The sequence below is a fragment of the Magnolia sinica genome, chromosome 16 (assembly GCF_029962835.1).
Source record: "Magnolia sinica isolate HGM2019 chromosome 16, MsV1, whole genome shotgun sequence".
In the NCBI taxonomy this organism is placed as follows: Eukaryota; Viridiplantae; Streptophyta; class Magnoliopsida; order Magnoliales; family Magnoliaceae; genus Magnolia; species Magnolia sinica.
The window spans coordinates 47,844,780-47,868,252 of record NC_080588.1 but is presented as its reverse complement, the minus strand read 5'-3'; the positions used below and the strand labels follow the sequence as shown (position 1 = coordinate 47,868,252).

The 23,473-nt window shown below is 35.6% G+C and overlaps 1 long non-coding RNA gene across 3 annotated transcripts; it reads left to right on the top strand.

Moving 5' to 3' along the window:
* The first annotated feature begins 2,601 nt into the window (after positions 1–2,601).
* On the top strand, positions 2,602–5,650 carry LOC131229528 (uncharacterized). Of its 3 annotated transcripts, XR_009163414.1 has the most exons (4): positions 2,622–3,898; positions 4,057–4,179; positions 4,278–4,340; positions 4,515–5,650. It is a non-coding gene; the product is annotated as an uncharacterized LOC131229528 (long non-coding RNA). The 3 variants fall into 3 exon arrangements; XR_009163413.1 differs by having other exon boundaries at positions 2,623–3,898; positions 4,278–5,650; XR_009163412.1 differs by having other exon boundaries at positions 2,602–3,898; positions 4,057–5,650.
* Positions 5,651–23,473: the final 17,823 nt, after the last annotated feature.

Genomic DNA, 23,473 nt, shown 5'->3' with positions numbered 1-23,473 from the left:
CCACAGGGATCCAACAGACGAATTTCGACATGTACAATTAATATATGGTCTTCAGACCCTGTATGAAGTTTCGATTCGAACGGATGGTTGGAACCCTGTGATCTTGCATTCTGGACCAATTTCAGGCCACTTGAGCTTCAGTTTCTCAATTATCTCGGATCTTTGACATGTAAATCCGTCGATCTTGGTCCCTTGGGGTCCATCCCTTGCCTTAGTTATTCTAGAGTATCAAATCCATGCATTTAGCACCCTTTTTCAGTCCAAGCTCCTAAATTCACTTTGCAGCACAAACACGATTAAAATAGAGCATTAAACTGTATGATGTTCATAAAATCAGGTAATAAATGGGGTCTGATATCCAATATTTGACCCTCAACATGTGGCCAGCCTAATGGGCCACACTTGGATGAGTTGAATGTCATACAAACATTTTTGTGGGGCCCACTATTAATGGGTCCCACATGAACTCTATAATAAATTAATTTTATTTTATTTTTATATGTTTTCTCCTATCCATCCACACCATCAATAACATCATCATCATTATTACAATTTTCTTTACCATCAATCATACTATTTTCATCATCCACACCATTCCTAACATTTATTGTAATTATCATCACCATCAATCATACTATCTTCATCATCCACACCATTAATCACATCATTATGATCAACATCATCTCCACCATACAAAAACACAACAAAACCAAAATAAGAATGAGTAGGGTGGGTGTACTCACTTCATGAATTAGATGGATGGTTGAGATAAATGGAAGGGAAGGGATTGATGGAGTTGATGGCCCACTAAGATCACTCCTCTCTCTCTCTCTCTCTTATGGAAAATGGTGAAATGCTAAGGGATGGAGGGGTATTTATAAAGAAATGGATAAAATTTTGGTTAAGTTAGGTTAATGTGATTAATATTAGCTTAGCCTAGGATTATGGAAATTAATTCATGATTAGTAGTTAATGGTGGATTAAAAGAGCATGGGATGGCATGGTGTGATGATGTCATACATGAGGTGTGGCATGGAAGAGAGTTGACTTTTCATGCACATGAGAGAGAGGAGGTATGGGTGTGTGACATCATACACATGGGTAGAGATTCTCTCACCCATGTGTGGCATGTACATGTGTGCATGACATGTGTTGTGCACATGTGTGGAATGAAATACATGGTGCCATGCGCACATGATACACTTATTATTCTTCACGGCGTATCTCACTAACGGAGTCTCATACCGACGCACTGGTGGTACCTCCACGATCGCGGTGACGGGGCGATCAATATGAGATAAGTTTCGAGGTCTTGGGGTTCTTGTTAATTGGGATGTACTATGAACGGCCAATCCAGGTCTAGCTAAGGGCATCGATCATCATGCACATATGCATGAAAAATATTACCGAATGGACCAAGTGTTACACTCTGCATTTCTAACTGAATTTCCATCCAAATAGGAACTGTCTAGACTTCCCTTTCCTAGTCTCTTGTTATTTCAACGGATATAGCTTCCTATCACAAACCATTCTGTAAACACATTTCTAATTGCTTGTAAATAGGAAGCTCAACCTCAGCAAGATCCCAACAAAATTGCAGGATGATTTGGTGGGTGTTTGGTGAATTCAGGAGGATTCTCTCTGTTTTTTTTTGGTTGGATTTTGATTAGTTTGGATCTGTGTAAATCAATTTTTTTTTTGTCAGATGCTTTGATTTAAAATTCTTCTGAAATTAGTTGCCTTTAATTTTTTCTGAGGATTATTTGGGTAAAATATGGTGTTCTTCTTCTTCTTCTATCAGAAAGACATATAGTCATATTTTCCTGCTTAGATTGGTGGCATGCTAACAAAGCTGTTATAAGAATCAGCTGTTTTCTTTCTCATACTTCAATGTGTAAACATAAACTTTCTTCAGGCATTGTGCTTTTCTTCCCCATTTCTATGTAAATGTAGCGGGGATGAGACTGCCCATGATAGTTCACTGCATTCTGTGACCTCTGAAAGTAGCACCTATTTTCTTTATTAGCTTTTGTGATTTCCTCTATTCTTGTTTTTCTATTTGGATCTCTATCTGTAAATAATTGTGGGGACAATTTTGGATCTTCTGCATCATGATCCTTAAAATAGAAGCTCAATATCTCGGGTTTCTTCATTTTTGTAGCCTTTTCCCTCTTTTGTTTCACAATCCCTATCATCGAGAAGCTAAAGGTGCTCGGAGCTACTGTTGTATTGGAATGATTCAATATATTTTTTCTTTCTCAAATTATTTTCAAAATATAGAGATTTCAAGTTTTCTATTTATGACACTGTAACCATATATTAATCTGAAGGACTTTGAGTATGTAGCACTGGAAGAAGTCTTGCATTATTACGTTCAGGGATACCATGGAGTTGTTAAAGAAGGAAGACCGGTCTACATCGAGAGACATGGTAAAGCTGAACCAAACAAGCTTATGCACATTACAAGAGTAGATAGCTACTTAAGGTATCATGTACAGGAGTATGAGAAGGTCCTCCTCTATGAAAGTTCATTACTATGAGGACGTATCCAATAAGATGAAGGTTCATTACTTCGCCTTACCATTTTCATATTCATTTCAGTTCTGATATGGCATAATTTTTGTTCTTGATATGGCAAGATGCCTTTGACTTACTATGCTCTTATTCATTATGGATTTGAAGATTAGGAATGTTAAGGTCCCAATTTTAATCTTTGTCTTTGACTTACTATGCTCCTATTCATCTGTCATTATTTTTCACTCAAATCAGTTTACAGGTGCTTGTTTTGCCAGTTCTGTGGGACACTGGTTGATTATCTTTAGCCATCCATTTGATGGGCCACCATTTGTAAGGATAGGAGCCCCATTAGTATTAAGCATTAAGGTATTCTACATCATTAGAACCCCAGTTAGTATGATTTGGATGTTTGTATGTGCATGCCATGTGTGGTAGATGCAGATAGTGGTGAAACCAAAGCTTAGTTAAATTGTTCCCTACAATAGACATGTCACTGACAGTTACAATTACATTCTTTGGGGATATCCTGCTTTATGGAAGTGAGATTCTTCAAATGTCTGTAAGATAGCATTCTCTTATAATCATAATAAAGAAGAGCACATCTTTGATAAACATAATAAAGAAGAGCACATCTTCAAAAATATTCATCCCTGTTTGGGGCATGGGAAGTTATTTCATACTTTGGTAGAGTTTGATGCATGATGCACAGGCACTTAGAGATAAAGATCTGTAGATGCGACGTGCATTATCTCATTATGCCATTCAAATTTTGGGGTCCACTGTAGATACAGGTTATAATTTGAAAATCAGATTGGTTCAACAATCTTAACCTTGATTTGTGGAAACTTATTTGTTGAACAATTGGATTTTTTTATTTTTATTTTTCAATTTTAACCATCTGATACTTGTCCACCAATTGGCTAGTTTGGTAATCAATTCAAGGTAATTTTTGGATTATGATGCATCTAAGTTGGTGCTGACAGATTAATTTGAGTTACTTGTATGTCACATATATCAACCATCACATCTTACCAAAGTTGTTATGCCTGAAAGCTACATCTGCAGAAATACTTTACAGTTAAATATATCCCTTGAATTTGTGGATTATGTGATTATGACAATATATCTCATGATTTACAAGATAAGCCTATATTTTCCTCATAAAATGAGCTTATGGTCTAATTTGACAAATTGTCTTTTACTATTTTTTCTGTGTAATTTTGTGTTCATGCTACTTCTATCAGCAACATGAATATAGAACGGATCCTTATCTATTTGTCTTAACAATAGTGAGATTGAGGAAAGTGAACTCTCTGATGCAAGCTCAACAAATTTGAAAGAAGATGGATCTTCACCATCCCTAACTCTAATCAGAAAGCAGGTAGATATGCTATACTAGCTCATAAATTCACCAGTTAAATGGTTAGTCTTGTAAAATATATGGAATGGTTTTTTAAAGATTTGTTTTCCCTTCCACTTTTTTATTTCTTTCATTGGTATGGCATTTTGGAGTTAATCTATGTGCATATGAAAAATCAGGGATGGTATTCAGATAAACTTTCATATCTAAAAGGAAAAGTGCCTTCCTAGATAGGAATTCCAACATCAGTTGCCCTACCCTTTGGAGTTTTTGAGAAGGTTTTGTTAGATGATTCAAACCAGGTTTGTCTCATCTCATCTCATGTCACTTAAGCGTATCCAACATCAATCGAATGCTAATTCTAACATATTGACCTTTGAAACCTTTCCAAAATTATCAGAAATGACATAGGTGATTATCAAGCAAATGCTAGATGTGTATGCCTAGATGAGGGCTTCACTTGGTGAGGCATGCATTTCATTCTCATGTTTTGATTTTTGAAGATTTTTTTCTTTTTATTGTTTGAATTATGTAAAAGAAAGATGATTGATGTGGTATGTTTTTGTTGTATTTTTTTTAATGAGATTTTATGGATTTTTTTTTTTTTTAAATTGTTTCTTTGAGTGTGGCGTTTCAGGTGAAGAGAAGGATAAATTTGGTTTATGGGGGAGGGAGTGTGGGATTAATGGGTTTGATCTCCCAAGCTGTTTATGATGGAGGCTGCCATGTTCTTGGGTAAGAAATCAGGCCCTCAAAAATAGAATTTATTTATTATTATTATTTTTTAAAGTTCTGTTCATGAAAGCTTTTGGTATACCAGCTATGGATTTCTGGGATTAGTGTCTTTTTAGTATCTTTCTTTTAATGTGACTGGCAAGGTACCATGGATATAGGTTATGACAACATTATTTAGTTATTTATTTTTGTAAATTGATGATTTCATTAAACCTCAAAAAGTGTCATGACAAAAATTTTCGCACAATGGAATGCTCTGTTAAGCCCCATCTTTTATTTATTTGTTTGTTTTTTCTTTTTAGTTTTTTGAGAGATGGTTAAACCTATAATTGTGCTGTGTGACATTTTCCTTCTCTTCATAAAGTGAGCACCATGGTTTAGTACAACTCTAACATGATATGCAAAATGGTTGTTTTGAACTACAGTTCTCTGTCAGAGTTTGGTGTCCTTGGATTCGAGTTGGGTTATTCAATGGAAAATCCAAATTCTTGGTTGTGTGGGAAGCAGTTGATGCATGTCTTGTCGTCATCTGATAGGGAAGAAGACAACTGAACTTGAAATATGCAATGGATAGAATCGTAACACTGGAAATATAAAAGCTACCACGTGTAGCATGTCATCAGGTTTAGAGATGAAGCTTGATGAGCTGCGGAAAGAGCTCTCTTCAAGTCATGAAGGAATATTGCCACATACCATTCTTTCCACCCAATAGATCAGCACGTTAAGCGCCGAAAAACCAACTTCCATGGAGCAGCTAAGGAGTAGCCTGGTTCTGACTATCATAGGAGTAGTTTTCAAAGGCCTAATGGTGGGTGATCCACTCTTCTCATTGCATACAAGTGGGGCAATCCAGAGTTCAAATCACTTCAGCCTTTTGACGCCACTCGTGCTAGGAGTAGACCATATAGAGGATTTGTTTTTATTTATTTATTTATATTCAAGACCATTTATTGCAATAAATTTGTTTAATATTCAGTTTTATTTGTATTGCATCATTTTTATGTTTTAAATATTTAAAAAATACAGGTTTTGATTGAATTATATATAATAAAAAATTACTGGCATGCTAGGGCCTCTCAAATCCATGCAAAGGCTTTTACCGGCGCTTATGTAAAAATTACGGTGCTTTTTCGCGAGAAAAAGTGTCCACAAACCACTTTTATTGGTGCTCTGAGTGATTTTTAGCAGCGCTTATTCGCGTCGGGGGAAAAACTACAATTGCGGCGCTTAGAAAAGCGTCGGGAAAGGGTAACTAGCACCGCTATTACTTTTAGTGACATACCCATTTATCGGCGCTAGTCATGGCCAGCGCTTTTAGGGATCTTTAGCGGCGCTTATGAGCGCCGGTGAAAGTCCCATTTGTTGTAGTGAGGGTTTTTCAGGTTTAGCCTTTGTGTACTCGGGCATTCTTGAGATTGGACATGTCAGCTAAAGTGCCAAGGGAGAGAGGTGGTTCATGGATCTCAATGCCTTAGCCATGACTATAGAGGTACCAAGACTTAACTTTGTTCATGATATATGGTCATTTTCTGTGCAGGGGATTGACTTGGTGTCAAAATGGATCGCGTCCACCACCAGGCCCGAGAATGTGTGTGAGGCGTAGATGATCCGTTAGGATGGACCACTAGTCACTCACATTGGTAGTATCATTTGCAACTTTCTATACTAGAAGACCCATCATGTCTAGACTAGAATGATACTTGCAAATTTGCACAAGCTTCATCCATATCCTTAGACCCGAGGTATGTAGGCTGAGATAACTTAATAGTAGGTGCTTTGGTTTGCTTTACAAGGTTTGCCAATGAAAGTAGGTGACATTGGGTATCTACATCAATTCCATCAAGGATCAGATGATCCAACATAAGATCCACTTGGTTCACTCAGGAACACATGTGGATTGATCTTGAAGTTTGAATGGTCCTTCAGATGTTTTAAAGGCTACCTCGTAACCCTATGTTTTTCAATTGCTTAATCGATGAATTTCGATCGTTGATTTGTTTTATAACAAGCCATATGAACATTCAATGGCTAAGATCTAATGGTCCACTCTTGAGGTTGGCATGGGATTCACCTTAGGATAGACACCACATATAGTGAAAGGAAATAGACAGTTGGGGTGCATGGATTAGGAAGATACACATGCTTCCTTTACAATAGGGTGCACAGAAGGCCTATGAGGGTGGGGTCAACCATACTATGGTGCTCTAGAACCCTAAAGCCTACCTATATAAGATCTTATTACAGGAGGAATGTATATACCAGTCAGAGAGAAGCCCCAGTCCTCCCCACCCCCAGGGACATCTACTAAGAGAGCATGAGAGTGGAAGAAAATGAGGAGAGAGAGAGAGAGAGAGGTGCGCGTAACCCACCTCCAGTCCTCCATTGTCTGCACGCTTGGGGTGTGTGGCCCACTTCTAATATGTCTCTAATCAGCCCTTGGCCCCTACCAGAGGTACTGATTGGCTTCTCACTATCCTAAACCTACAATAGATCAGGTAAAGACTCTAAGTTTAGAGATATTGGCATAAACAGGCAGACCATCCTGCGCTTAGGTGTGACCAGTGTTCGAATTATCACTACATGAAAAATGGAAAAAAAGGACGGATTTCGAGATGGTTCTGGACCGTCTCTAAAATTGCTTGGTTTAAAGACACTTTAGAGACGGTCATAAACCGTCTCTAAAATTTTAGACGGCCCCTGACCATCCTTAATATTGTCTTAAAAATTTAAACGTCCATAAATCATTGAAGACGGTCGCTGACCGTCTTATATACAGTCATCTGAGACGGTCATTGGCCGTCTTTTACTTGCCATCTGAGATGAGCGTCTCTATTAGAGACGGTCCTTGCCGTCTTATAGCCCTGCTTTTACTTGTAATCTGAGGCCGTCAAAGACCGTCTCTATTAGAGACGGTTGTTAGCCTCTATTAGAGACTGTCAAAGACCGCCTCTATTAGAGACTGTCAAAGACCGTCTCTAATAAAGACGGTCCTTAACCGTCTCTAATAGAGATGGTTCTAACCCGTCTCTATTTTTACTGCTCAGGTAAAAAATTAAGAAACTCAAAAAAATTATGAATTTCAAAAAAAATTATTTGAGAAGCTTAGAAAAATTATTAACAATGTTTAAGAAAAATTTAAATTTTGAATTAAAAACTGTGATTTTATAAAAATCTAGTTTTAAAAAAATAATAATAAGAAGAACTTTGAATAATGTTGATAATTTTGAAAAAAGTTTCGATAAAAAATGATATTTTAAAAGGAAAATTTTAAAAATTTAAAAAATTGTGAAAAATTGACAAATTGTAAAAAATATATATTTTAAAAAAGAAAACTAGATTTTGTATTTTGACAAGAAAAATTAAAAGTTATATAACAAAAGTGAGATTTAAAAATGATATTTTGAAAAGAAAATTTAAAAAATAAAATATAATTGTGAAAAATTGAAAAATTGTGAAAATATATATTTTTAAAAGGAAAACTAGATTTTGTATTTTGACAAAAATTAAAAAGTTATATAACAAAAGTGAGATTTAAAAAATAATATTTTGAAAAGAAAATTTAAAAAATAAAACAAAATTGTGAAAAATTGGAAATTGTAAAAAAATATATATTTTAAAAAGAAAACTAGATTTTGTATTTTGACAAGAAAAATTAAAAAGTTATATAACAAAAGTGAGATTTAAAAAATGATATTTTGAAAAAGAAATGTAAAAAAATTAAACAAAATTGTGAAAAAATTGACAAATTGTAAAATATATATATATTTTTAAAAAAGAAAACTAAATTTTGTAAAAAAAAATTGTTAAATTTATTTATAATAAAAATGATATTTAGTTAAAAGAGTTTTAAAAAAATATACATTTTGAAAAAAAAAATGTTAAATTTATTTATGAAAATTAAAATTACTAAATTATTAGGCACATCCACTAATTGAACCTTTAATCATTTTTGGACAATCTAATCAGTTGAAATTAAAGAGTAAATAACTTCAGATGTTTAAATCAAATTTCACTGAAATTGTTGGTCAATCTTGTATGCCCAATATCTTTCCCATATATATATATAGCCTGATTGAGGCGAGTAACTAGTCAAATTGAGAATTGATTAGTAAAATAGAGTAAATGGACTAGACATGTAAAATGGGCCAAATATTCTGGTTAAAATTGTGACCCAACTTATAACTGACCTTGTGAGAACCTAAGAATTGATGTTAGTAAGTTTTGTGGGCCTCATCATGATGTGTGTCGAACATCAACACCGTGGATTTGATGTGTCCCATTTATAGTTATGAGATATCTCAAAAATCATCGGTAAACGAAACTCGAGTGGGCCATACCATTTAAAACTATGTGAATACATCCTAAAAAATATAAAAGCACTTGGTGGGGCCCACATGAGTTTTGGATGCGGTTGAAACTTGGTCTGACCCCTCATCCAATTGGGACACACATAATGAGTGGGTTGGATATGTGAATCACATTTAGGCAGGCCCAATATATGATTATGAATGTTTTAAGGAAACCTTTCTCCACAACATTTAAGTGAATTACTCGTTGGCTTTATCAGAGTAAACTCTGTGGGGTTCACCGTTATTTATTTATTTTATCCACTCCATTCATCCATGTTAATAGATAATTTGAGGTCTAAAGAACAAACAGGAAGCATATCCAAAGCTCAAGTGGACCACACCATAGGAAATAGTGTGATTGAACCTCTACCATTAAAAATTTCTTGGAGGCCATAGAAGTTTTGGATCAAGCTGATGTTTGTGTTTTCTATTCATTTATATATTTTTGATATTATGAACAACCTTTAACTGTTTTTGGACAATCTGATCAGTCCGGACATGAAGAGTAAATAACTTCAGATGTTTAAATCAAAATTCACTTAAATTGTTGATCAATCTTGTTTGCCCAATATCTTTCTCATACGAAGTATGATCGTGGCGAGTAACCATTTTTAGATGTTGGTCGGTGCTCTATGGGTCCCACCATGATGTATGTGTTTCATCCATGCTGTCCATCCATTTTTACAAATCATATTATAGCTTGCTTCAAAAAATGAGAGGGATATAAATCTCAGGTGGACCACACCACATGAAAATAATAGTGATTGGATATCCACCATTAAAACCCTCCTAAGGCCCACTGTACCTTTTATTTGACATCCTATCTGTTGATTAGGTCATACAGGCCCAGATGAAGGGAAAAAAAATATCAGATTGATCCATAACTTTATATGGCCCCCAAAAGGTTTTTAATGGTCGACGCTTATTCAACACTGTTTCTTATAATGTGGTCTAGTTGAGATTGGGATATACCTCATTTTTTGTCTCATACCATAAAATAAAATGAAAAATAGATGGATGTTAAGGATGAAACATGCACATACATCATGGTGGGGCCCCAGAGCACCGACCATGTGACCCATGACCGCTCGTGAGTCTCTGTCCTCTCTCACTCTTACTCTTGCACCCTCTTTCACTCTCTCTCTCTCTCTCTCTCAGAAGGATGACATGGACGAAGTGGACCATACCACAGGAAACAGTAGGAATAATGATTTACACCGTTGAAATCTTCCTATGGCCTACAATGATTTTTATTTGTCATCCAACCTATTCAATAGATCACAAATACATGGATGAAGGGAAAACTAAAGTATCAACTTGATCCAAAACTTTGGTGGCCTTACAAATTATTTTAATGGTAGACGTTCAGTTTATACTATTTCCTATGATGTGGTCTACTTCAAATTTTTATAGGCTTCATTTTTGAGCTTATGTAATAAAATTATATGTTAAAATGGATGGATGGAGTGGATAAAATGAATAAATTATGGTGGCCCCCCTAAGATTTACTCTGTACGCTTGGGAACGGATTGACTACTCCCCCAACACCAACTAATGACTAGTGGTCAGTGCTCTATGGCTCCCACTATGATGTATGTGTTTCATCCATGCCGTCCATATATTTTTATAGATAATTTTACAATATGAGACCAAAAATGAGATATATGCAAATCTCAAGTGGACCACATTACAGGAAACAGTGTTGAATGAGCTTTGACCATTAAAAATATGATCAGTAGCCATAAAAGTTTTGGATCAAGCTTATTTTTGTTTTTTCCCTTCATCTGGTCCTGGATGACCAAATCAACAGATTTGATGTCAAATAAATAGTACAGTGGGTCTTAGGAGGATTTTAATGGCGGATATCCAATCACTATTGTTCTCATGTGGTGTGGACCACCTGAGATTTATTTCCCTTTAATTTTCGGCTTAAAGCCCTAATATGATTTGTAAAAATGGATGGACGGCATGGATGAAAAGCATACATCATGGTGGGGCCCACAGAGCACCGTCCAGTCTCGCCCAAAATTGGGCGCACACTCAAAAGAGCCGCGCTCGCCCGAGCACCCTCCCTCTTCTCTCTCTCTCTTTCTTTCTCTCTCTCTCTCACCCCTGCCCTCCCTCGGCGAGGGCTCTCTCTCTCTCTCTCTCCCTCGCCGCCCTCTCTCACTCTCGCGCATCCTCTCTCTCTCTCTCTCTCGGTCCTCTCTCCACCATGCCCTCTCTCTGTTTCTATCTCTCTCGGTGCTCTCTCTCTCCTGCATCCACATGAGGTATCTCTCTCTCTCTCTCAATCTCAATACCGATTGAAACGATTTGGGGATTGGGGATTTTGGGATTTGGAGATTTAGGGATTTAGGGATTAAGGTGGGCCCTACTGAGTTTACTCAGTACAATAAAAGCGTACTGAGTAACTCAGTATGCAATCCGATTTCGTCTGAAGCACCACCATGATCTATAGCCCCACCATGATGTATATATTTTATCCATGCCATTCATCCATTTTTACAGATCATTTTAGGGCTTTATCCCAAAAATTAGAGCTGGTGCTTTTGATCAGTTGAAGCAGAATGCAACTAAAGCTAAGATTCCTTTTTATGGAAGGTACAATGTCTGGATCTTATCTGAGCCATTCCATATTCGTGTTAGTTTCCATTCTGCTTTGTTTCCTAGAAGTTTGAGAGGTGTGAGGTCAAATGCCAATATAATATTGTTGACTCTAATCATCCATCAAAAAAAGATGTCGACTGCATGTCTTGAGAAAAACTTCAGTCAAATTTTGAAGATACCAACATTAACAAGGCCTTTTTGCCGGTGCCTTTTTTTTTTTTTTTTAATAGTTGATTGCCGCCTCTGGCATGTTTTAGATACATGATGCTCTACATATTGTTCCCCTTTGGTTGGATCCTTAGTTTCATTCCATGGACCAGTTTAGCAGCTTTGTACCATGACTCACTTGGTTTAGGGAAATCTTCTATAAAACAATGGAGAATACCACTAGTTGAGTTCCGATTTGGTTGTTATTCTTATTGTTTTTCTTTTTTTACCCTTTTGGTAATATGTTCTTTGATACTTTGTGTAGGTCCATGCTTGGCAAGATCTACAAAATGCCCAGTTCTCCTTCAAATGCATATTCCTATATCACTGATCTAATCTTTTACTCTGTGTGTGTGTGTGTGTGTGTGTGTGTGTGTGTGTGTGTGTGTGTGCATGTATTTGAAATAATTGAGTTGCATTATTGATGATTCTTGAGTAGCATTTGTAATCATAAAATTTCAATTGTTGTTGCTTGATTGGTATGCAAGTACGTTATCATGACTTCCGCTTAATAGGGTAGGCCTTGTAAAGCTGCAATTCTCTTGATCCTTTGATGTTTGATTTTTTGGGGATCCAAGTGTTGCGGTTGTGCATAGAGGTCTGTTTTTTTTTTCATTATATAGCTTTGTATTGAGGGGTTAGTTAGGGCTATCCCCTATCTAGGTGATCCTTGGATTGTTCTTCTTTTTCTCTATTAGTTACTTAGACTATCAAATGTTGATTTTCTTTCATTGTTTAGTTTTTGGTGTATGTGATTGTCTGCATTACTGTAAATTACCGTTCATTTTACCATTTTTGGAACCCACACAAATGATCTTGGCTTGCTTAAGTTTGTCACAGAAAACTTGCCACCAATGCTTATTACTAAAACTTAAGTTACTGATGAGTACAATCCAATGATTGAATCTCTTTGGTGGTGGAAACTCTTTAAGTACTTGAGACTGTGTTCCCTACTTCTTAGCTCCCTCTTGATCTAGCATATACGGAAACATGGCCACTTTGATTGCAGTAATTTCAGCCTAAGAGGAGACATGCAGTTTCAGTTTCTTTTATATTAGATTATTTTTTTTTTAATGTTTGTTTGTTTCATTCTCTCTTTTTTCCCTTCTTGTTTGGACAATTGGGAACTGTTAGAGAAATTGGGCTTCCTCTTATATCTTCTTCTGTTATCCAATTTCATAAATACTTACATATAACAAGTGTTGATACTCTATGATCTTAGTGAAAGTTTAAAGTGCAAGGCAAACTCATTTGCTCGGCAGATGCTATATATAGGCTTTCTTGGTTTATAGGCAAGAATAATGTATTGATGTAGTGCTTTGTGGACTATTATGTTTTTTTATATTCTTGGAAGATAAAACCTATAACCTTAATCTTAACCTAAAACCTAGCTAAACCTAAACCTAAAACCTAAATGTATTCTCAAATCCCTAAACCTAAACCTACACCTAATCCTAATCTCAACTCCTTAACCTAAACCTAAACCTAAACTTGAAAACCCAAACCTAAACTCGATCCCGAACCTGAACCTATAACTACAACCTAAACCTTAACCTAAACCTATAACCTATAACCTAAACTCAATTCCCTAAACACTAACCTACAACCTAACCTAAACCTATACTTATAACCTAAACCTATTCTCAAATCTCAAAACCTATAACCTAAACCTAAACTTATAACCTATAACCTAAACCTATAACCTAAACTCAATTCCCTAAACTCTAACCTACAACCTAACCTAAACCTGTACTTATAACCTAAACCTATTCTCAAATCCCAAAACCTATAACCTAAACCTAAACCTTAACCTAAACCTATAACCTATAACCTAAACCTATAACCTAAATTCAATTCCCTAAACCTTAACCTATAACCTAACCTAAACCTGTACTTATAACCTAAACCTATTCTCAAATCCCAAAACCTATAACTATAACCTAAACCTTAACCAAAAACCTATAACCTATAACCTAAACTCAATTCCCTAAACCTTAACTTATACCCTAACCTAAACCTATACTTATAACCTAAACCTATTCTCAAATCCCAAAACCTATAACCTAAACCTAAACCTTAACCTAAACCTACAACCTAAACTCAATTCCCTAAACCTTAACCTATAACCTATAACCTAAACTTATAACCTATAACCTAACCTTAACCTAATCATAAAACCTAAACATTAACCTATAACCTTAAACCTAAACCTAAACCTAAAACCTAAATGTATTCTCAAATCCCTAAACCTAAACCTACACCTAATCCTAATCTCAACTCCCTAACCTAAACCTAAACCTAAACCTAAACCTAAACTTGAAAACCCAAACCTAAACCCGATCCCGAACCCGATTTCCTAAACCTAAACCTTAACCTATTCTCAATTTCCTAAAGCTATAACCTATAACATATAACCTATAACCTAAACATAAACCTAAACCTATAACCTAAACCTTAACCTATAACCTATAAGATATAACCAAAACTTATAACCTATAACCTAACCTTAACCTAAACCTAAAACCTATAACCTAAACCTATAAACTAAAACCTAAACCTAAAACCTAAATGTATTCTCAAATCCCTAAACCTAAACCTGCACCTAATCTTAATCTCAACTCCTTAACCTAAACCTAAACTTGAAAACCCAAACCTAAACTCGATCCCGAACCCAAACCCAAATTCCTAAACCTAGACCTTAACCTATTATCAATTCCCTAAAGCTATAACTTATAACCTAAACCTAACCCTATAACCTAAAGCCTATAACTAAACCTAAAACCTAAATGTATTCTCAAATCCCTAAACCTAAATCTACACCTAATCCCAATCTCAACTCCCTAACCTAAACTTGAAAACCCAAACCTAAATCCTATCCCGAATCCAAACCCGAACCCGATTTCCTAAACCTAAACCTTAGCCTATTCTCAATTCCCCAAAGCTATAACCTATAACCTAAACTTAAACCTAAACCTAAACCTAAACCTAAACCTCTGGTGGTGTGTCCAGCTTGAGCTTTAGCTGAGCAATGGCTTCCAAGTGACCATCATCTTCCAAATGTAAATTGGGTTTCAATCAAGTGCATTCGAATAACATGATTTGATTTTTCAATGATTGGACTGTTAATAACCACCGGGATGGATGTGCTTGTTTTTAACTAAACTGGGTCCAACTCCATGGGTAAGTGGTAGATAGACTCTACTTTAACACTGAGATCGAGTGCCCATGTGGTGTGAGTGGGTGTGTGTGGTGTGACTTGTGAGTGGGTGTGAGTGTGGTGTGGGTGTGGGTGTGTAAAAATAAATAAATTTACATGATACATGTAGTAGGAAATCATCTTCCTTTAAATCCCTCTCTTTGCACAAAAAGTGTTCCTCTTGGGTTGCGCCTTGGATCTTAATTTCTTGGGCATGTATTCAGATGAAAAGTGAATTTGATTTTGGGTCCCACCTGATAGTAGACCTGCGTTCTTCTTCTTTTTTTTTTTCCAAGGCATGTTCTTAGCAGGTTACACCTGATGAATGGGCCAAATACTTTCAAGTTGTAGAGACAGAGGATGACAGAAGGATTGAGAAAAACCAAAGATACTAAAGTATCTAATGCATCTTAAATATTTAGAATTAAGAAGTCTTAAGTCCAACTAGTTGGACTGCAATTTATTGCATCTTAAACATTTTTACAGATCATTTTATAAATCATTTACATCTTTACTATCAATTGTATTATCAAATGAAATTCAAACTCTTTGTTGGGGTTAACTGTCAATCATTTATAGTTGTTTATAATAATATGAAAAAAATCTGTTTTTGTTTATAATAATATTAAAAAAATCTTTTTGTAAAAAAAATAACTTCATTTGATTTTTTTTGTATGGATGCATCATGCATGGTTTTATGATAAAACACATGTATGTATGTGTGTATATGTATACATGCACACATGGATGGATGAAACGTATGCATGCATGCATGGATGGACAGATTATGCATGTGTGTATGCATGCATACATGCATGGATGGATTTATGTGTGTGTATATGTATGTATGTATGCATGCATGGATGGAAGACTGGATGGATGGATCATCACGCATGTGTGTGTATGTGTGTATGCATGCATGGATAGATGGATGGATTGTTAGATCATGGATGGATGGATCATCATGCATGTGTTTATGTATGTATGCATGCATGGATGAATGGATGTATCATCATGCATGTTTGTATGCATGTATGTACGTATGCATGATCCCAAACCTAAACCCAACCCCAAACCCGAACCCGATTTCCTAAACCTAAACCTTAACTTATCCTCAATTCCCTAAAGCTATAACCTATAACCTATAACCTAAAACCTACACCTAATCATGTGCATATATTTGCGGATATATATAGATCCATGTATCTGTTGCATGGATCTATATATAGGTTGCATTATAGGGAAACATTTAATGATGTTTCATACGGGTTGTGGCTATCAAAGATATAATATCACCTTCTTATAGGGAAACATTTAATGATGTATATAGGTAAATTCATTTTTTTATTCCTTATATTGTTTCCTAGTTATATTTGTGTTGGTTTCAGAGTACAGGTAGCAATAGAAAGTGTTGGTCGATTGTGGCTTATAGACAAAGGGATGAGTAACCAACAATATGAATATGGGAGGCCTTTCCCAGGTATCCAAATGCTTTTAGATATAATTGTATTGTTTTTAAATGTATTAGATCGAAATTGATGAAGCAGACCCGGATGTGCGTCGGAGCTATCCGGATGTTGAGCGGGGGTCCCTGGAAGGTGGGAACCGCTGTTATGACCATGATGAAGCTGTCCATTTCCTATGGACAGCATTGGAGTGGCCTGACCATTTAGACAGGCCATGTTTATATATCAACTCGAAATTGATGGAGCAGACCCGGATGTACGTCGGAGCTATCCGGATGTTGAGAGGGGGTCCTTGGAAGGTGGGAACCGCTGTTATGACCATGATGAAGCTGTTCATTTCCTATGGACAGCATTGGAGGGGCCTAGCCATTTGGACATGCCGTGTTTATGTATTTAATCGAAATTAATAGAGCAGACCCGGATGTGCGTCGGAGCTATTCGGAAGAGCGGCGTTCCCTGGAAAGAGGGAACCGCTATTATGACCATGATGAAGCTGTCCATTTTTTATGGACAACATTGGAAGGGCCTGGCCATTTGCGCCGGATGGCCGTGTTTATATCTGTATTTGCAGGGACCATACCCTTAACCTAAACCAAAACCTATGACCTAAAACCTTAACCTATAACCTAAACCTAAACCTTAACCTAAAACCTAAAACCTAAACCTAAACCTAAAACCTAAATGTATTCTCAAATCCCTAAACTTAAACCTACACTTAATCCTAATCTTAACTCCCTAACTTAAACCTATACATAAACTTGAAAACCCAAACATAAACCCAATCCCGAACCCGAACCTAAACCTTAACCTTAACCTATTCTCAATTCCCTAAACCTATATCTTATAACCTAAACCTAAACCTTAACCTATACCTATAACCTTAACCTATACCTAAACCTTAACCTAAACCTATAACCTTAACCTAAAACCTAAACCTATAACCTAAACCTAAATCAAAACATATAACCAAAACCAAAACCAAAACCTATATCCTAAACCTGAACGCATTCTCAAATCCTATAACCCATAATCTAAACCTAAACCTAAACCTAAACCTATAACCTATAACATAAACCAAAACCTATAACCTAAACCAAAGCCAAAACCTATAGCCTAAACCCGAACCCATTCTCAAATCTAAAAACTTATAACCTAAACCATTAACCTATAATCTAAATCAAAACCTATAACCTAAACCAAAACTAAACCTAAAACCAAAACCTAAAACCTAAACCTATAATCTATAACCTAAATCAAAACATATAATCAAAACCAAATCCCAAAACCCAAACCTAAACATAAACCTAAACCTAAAACCTATAACCTAAACTCAAATCCCTAAACCTAAACCTAAACCTAATCCTATAACCTAAACTCAAATCCCTAAACCTTAACTTATAACCTAACCTAAACCTATACTTATAACCTAAAACTATTCTCAAATCCCAAAACCTATAACCTAAACCTAACCTTTCCCTAAACCTATAACCTAAACTCAATTCCCTAAACTTAAAACTAGACCTAAACCTAAACCTATAACCTAAACTCAAATCCCTAAACCTTAACCTATAACCTAACCTAAACCTATACTTATAACCTAAAACTATTCGCAAATCCCAAAACCTATAACCTAAACCTAAGCTTTCCCTAAACCTATAAGCTAAACTCAATTCCCTAAAGCTAAACCTACACCTAATCCTAATCTCAACTCCCTAACTTAAAACTAAACATAAACTTGAAAACTCAAACTTAAACTCAATCCCAAACCTCAACCCGATTTTCTAAACCTAAACCATAACCCATTCTCAAATCCAAAAACCTAAACCAAAACCAAAACCAAAACTTATAACCTAAACCCGAACCCATTCTCAAATCCTAAAACCTATAACTTAAACCAAAACCAAAACCTATAAACTAAACCCGAACCCATTCTCAAATCCCAAAACCTATAACCTAAACATAAACCTTAACCTAAACTTATAACCTATAAACAAAACCTATAACCTAAACCCGAACCCATTCTCAAATCCTAAAACCTATAACCTAAACCTAAACCTTAACCTAAACCTATAACCTATAACATAAATCAAAACTTAAACCTAAACCTAAAACCTAAACCTATAACCTATAACCCAAATCAAAACCTATTACCTTTCCCTAAACCTTAACCTAAACCTATAACTTATAACCTAATTCAAAACCAAAACCAAACCTAAACCTAAACCTAAACTTATAACCTATAACCTAAACCTAAACCTAAAACCTAATGTATTCTCAAATCCCTAAACCTAAACCTACACCTAATCCTAATCTCAACTCCCTAACCTAAACTAAAACCCAAACTTGAAAACCCAAACCAAAACCTGATCCAATACCCGAACCCGATTTCCTAAACCTAAACCTCAACCTATTCTCAATTCCCTAAACCTTAACCTATAACCTAACCTAAATCTAAATCTATAACCTAAACCTAAACCTATAACCTAAGTGTATTCTCAAATCCTTAAACCTAAACCTACACCTAATCCTAATCTCAACTCCTTAACCTAAACCTAAACCCGATCCCGGACCCAATCCCGATTTCCTAAACCTAAACATTAACCTATTCTCAATTCCCTAAACCTATATCTTATAACCTAAACCTAAACCTAAACCATAACCTAAACCTAAACCTAAACCTAAACCTATAACCTATAACCTTAACCTAAACCTAAACTTAAACCTGTAACCTATAACCTAAACCTAAACCTAAAACCTAAATGTATTCTCAAATCCCTAAACCTAAACCTACACCTAATCCTAATCTCAACTCCCTAACCTAAACCTAAACCTAAACTTGAAAACCCAAACCTAAACCCGATCCCGAACCCGAACCCGATTTCCTAAACCTAAACCTTAACCTATTCTCAATTCCCTAAACCTATAGCTTATAACCTAAACCGAAACCTAAACCTATACCTAAACCTAAACCTAAACCTAAACCTATAACCTATAACCTAAACATAAACCTAAAACCTAAATGTATTCTCAAATCCCTAAACCTAAACCTACACCTAATCCTAATCTCAACTCCCTAACCTAAACCTAAACCTAAACTTGAAAACCCAAACCTAAACCCGATCTTGAACCTGAACCCGATTTCCTAAACCTAAATCTTAACCTATTCTTAATTCCCTAAACCTTAACCTATAACCTAACCTAAACCTAAATCTATAACCTAAACCTAAACCTAAAACCTAAGTGTATTCTCAAATCCTTAAACCTAAACCTACACCTAATCCTAATCTCAACTCCTTAACCTAAACTTAAACCTAAATTTGAAAACCCAAACCTAAACCCGATCCCGAACCCGAACCCGATTTCCTAAACCTAAACATTAACCTATTCTTAATTCCTTAAACCTATATCTTATAACCTAAACCTAAACCTAAACCATCACCTACACCTAAACCTAAACCTATAACCTATAACCTTGACCTAAACCTAAACCTAAACCTGTAACCTATAACCTAAACCTAAACCTAAAACCTAAATGTATTCTCAAATCCCTAAACCTAAACCTACACCTAATCCTAATCTCAACTCCCTAACCTAAACCTAAACCTAAACTTGAAAACCAAAACCAAAACCCGATCCCGAACCCGAACCCGATTTCCTAAACCTAAACCTTAACCTGTTCTCAATTCCCTAAACCTATATCTTATAACCTAAACCGAAAACTAAACCTATACCTAAACCTAAACCTAAACCTAAACCTATAACCCAAACATAAACCTAAAACCTAAATGTATTCTCAAATCCCTAAACCTAAACCTACACCTAATCCTAATCTCAACTCCCTAACCTAAACCTAAACCTAAACTTGAAAACCCAAACCTAAACCCGATCCCGAACCCGAACCCGATTTCCTAAACCTAAACCTTAACCTATTCTCAATTCCCTAAACCTTAACCTATAACCTAACCTAAACCTAAATCTATAACCTAAACCTAAACCTAAAACCTAAGTGTATTCTCAAATCCTTAAACCTAAACCTACACCTAATCCTAATCTCAACTCCTTAACCTAAACCTTAACCTAAACTTGAAAACCCAAACCTAAACCCGATCCCGAACCCGAACCCGATTTCCTAAACCTAAACATTAACCTATTCTCAATTCCCTAAACCTATATCTTATAACCGAAACCTAAACCTAAACCATAACCTAAACCTAAACCTAAACCTATAACCTATAACCTTAACCTAAACCTAAACCATAACCATAACCTAAACCTAAACCTATAACCTAAATGTATTCTCAAATCCCTTTAAACCTAAACCTAACCTAATCCTAATCTCAACTCCCTAACCTAAACCTAAACCTTAAACTTGAAAACCCAAATCTCAAACCCGAACCCGATTTCCTATAGTTATAACCTTAACCTAAACTATAACCTTAACCTATACCCTATACTTATAACCTTAACCTAAACCTAAACCTAAACCTAAACCTGTAAACTATAACCTAAACCTAAACATAAAACCTAAAACCTAAATGTATTCTCAAATCCCTAAACCTAAACCTACACCTAATCCTAATCTCAACTCCCTAACCTAAACCTAAACCTAAACTTGAAAACCAAACCTAAACCCGATTCCGAACCCGAACCCGATTTCCTAAACCTATACCTTAACCTCTTCTCAAATCGATAAACCTGTATCTTATAACCTAAACCGAAACCTAAACCTATACCTAAACTTAAACCTAAAACTATATCTTATAACCTAAAAATAAACCTAAAACCTAAATGTATTCTCAAATCCCTAAACCTAAATATACACCTAATCCTAATCTCAACTCCCTAACCTAAACCTAAACCTAAACTAGATAACCCAAACCTAAACCCGATCCTGAACCCGAACCCGATTTCCTAAACCTAAACCTTAACCTATTCTCAATTCCCTAAACCTTAACCTATAACCTAACCTAAACCTAAATCTATAACCTAAACCTAAACCTAAAACCTAAGTGTATTCTCAAATCCTTAAACCTAAACCTACACCTAATCCTAATCTCAACTCCTTAACCTAAACTTAAACCTAAATTTGAAAACCCAAACCTAAACCTGATCCCGAACCCGATCCCTATTTCCTAAACCTAAACATTAACCTATTCTCAATTCCCTAAACCTATATCTTATAACCTAAACCTAAACCTAAACCTATAGCCTATAACCTTAACCTAAACCTATAACCTATAACCATAACCTAAACCTAAACTTAAACTTGTAACCTATAACCTAAACCTAAACCTAAAACCTAAATGTATTCTCAAATCCCTAAACCTAAACCTACACCTAATCCTAATCTCAACTCCCTAACCTAAACCTAAACCTAAACTTGAAAACCAAAAGCTAAACCCGATCCCGAACCCGAACCCGATTTCCTAGACCTAAACATTAACCTATTCTCAATTCCCTAAACCTATATCTTATAACCTAAACCTACACCTAAACCATCACCTACACTTAAACCTATAACCTATAACCTTGACCTAAACCTAAACTTAAACCTGTAACCTATAACCTAAACCTAAACCTAAAACCTAAATGTATTCTCAAATCCCTAAACCTAAACCTACACCTAATCCTAATCTCAACTCCCTAACCTAAGTCTAAACCTAAACTTGAAAACCAAAACTTAAACCCGATCCCGAACCCGAACCCAATTTCCTAAACCTAAACCTTAACCTGTTCTCAATTCCCTAAACGTATAGCTTATAACTTAAACCAAAACCTAAACGTATACCTAAACCTAAACCTAAACCTATAACCTAAACATAAATCTAAAACCTTAATGTATTCTCAAATCCCTAAACCTAAACCTACACCTAATCCTAATCTCAACTCCCTAACCTAAACCTAAACCTAAACTTGATAACCCAAACCTAAACCCGATCCTGAACACGAACCCGATTTTCTAAACCTAAACCTTAACCTATTCTCAATTCCCTAAACCTTAACCTATAACCTAACCTATACCTAAATCTATAACCTAAACCTAAACCTAAAACCTAAGTGTATTCTCAAATCCTTAAACCTAAACCTACACCTAATCCTAATCTCAACTCCCTAACCTAAACCTAAACCTAAACTTGAAAATCCAAACCTAAACCCGATCCCAAACTTGAACCCGATTTTCTAAACATAAACATTAACCTATTCTCAATTCCCTAAACCTATATCTTATAACCTAAACCTAAACCTAAACCTTAACCTAAGCCTAAACCTAAACCTAAACCTATACCCTATAACTTTAACCTAAACCTAAACCTAAACCTGTAACCTATAACCTAAACCTAAACCTAAAACCTAAATGTATTCTCAAATCTTTAAACCTAAACCTATACCTAATCCTAATCTCAACTCCCTAACCTAAACCTAAACTTAAACTTGAAAACCCAAACCTAAACCCAAACCCGATTTCCTAAATTTAAACCTTAACCTTTTCTCAATTCCCTAACCTATATCTTATAACCTAAACCTAAGCCTAAACCTAAACCTAAACCTAAACCTGTAACCTATAACCTAAACCTAAACCTAAACCTAAAACCTAAATGTATTCTGAAATCCCTAAACCTAAACCTACACCTAATCCTAATCTTAACTCCCTAACCAAAACCTAAACCTAAACCCGATCCCGAACGCCAACCCGATTTCCTAAACCTAAACCTTAACCTATTCTCAATTCCCTAAACCTATAACTTATAACCTAAACCTAAACCTTAAACTAAACTTAAACCTAAACCTAAACCTATAACCTAAACCTAAAACCTAAATGTATTCTCAAATCCCTAAACCTAAACCTACACCTAATCCTAATCTCAACTCCCTAACCTAAACTTAAACCCGATCCTGAACCCGAACCCGATTTCCTAAACCTATACCTTAACCTAAACCTAAACCTAAACCTATAACATATAACTTAAACATAAACCTAAAACTTAAATGTATTCTCAAATCCCTAAACCTAAACCTACACATAATCCTAATC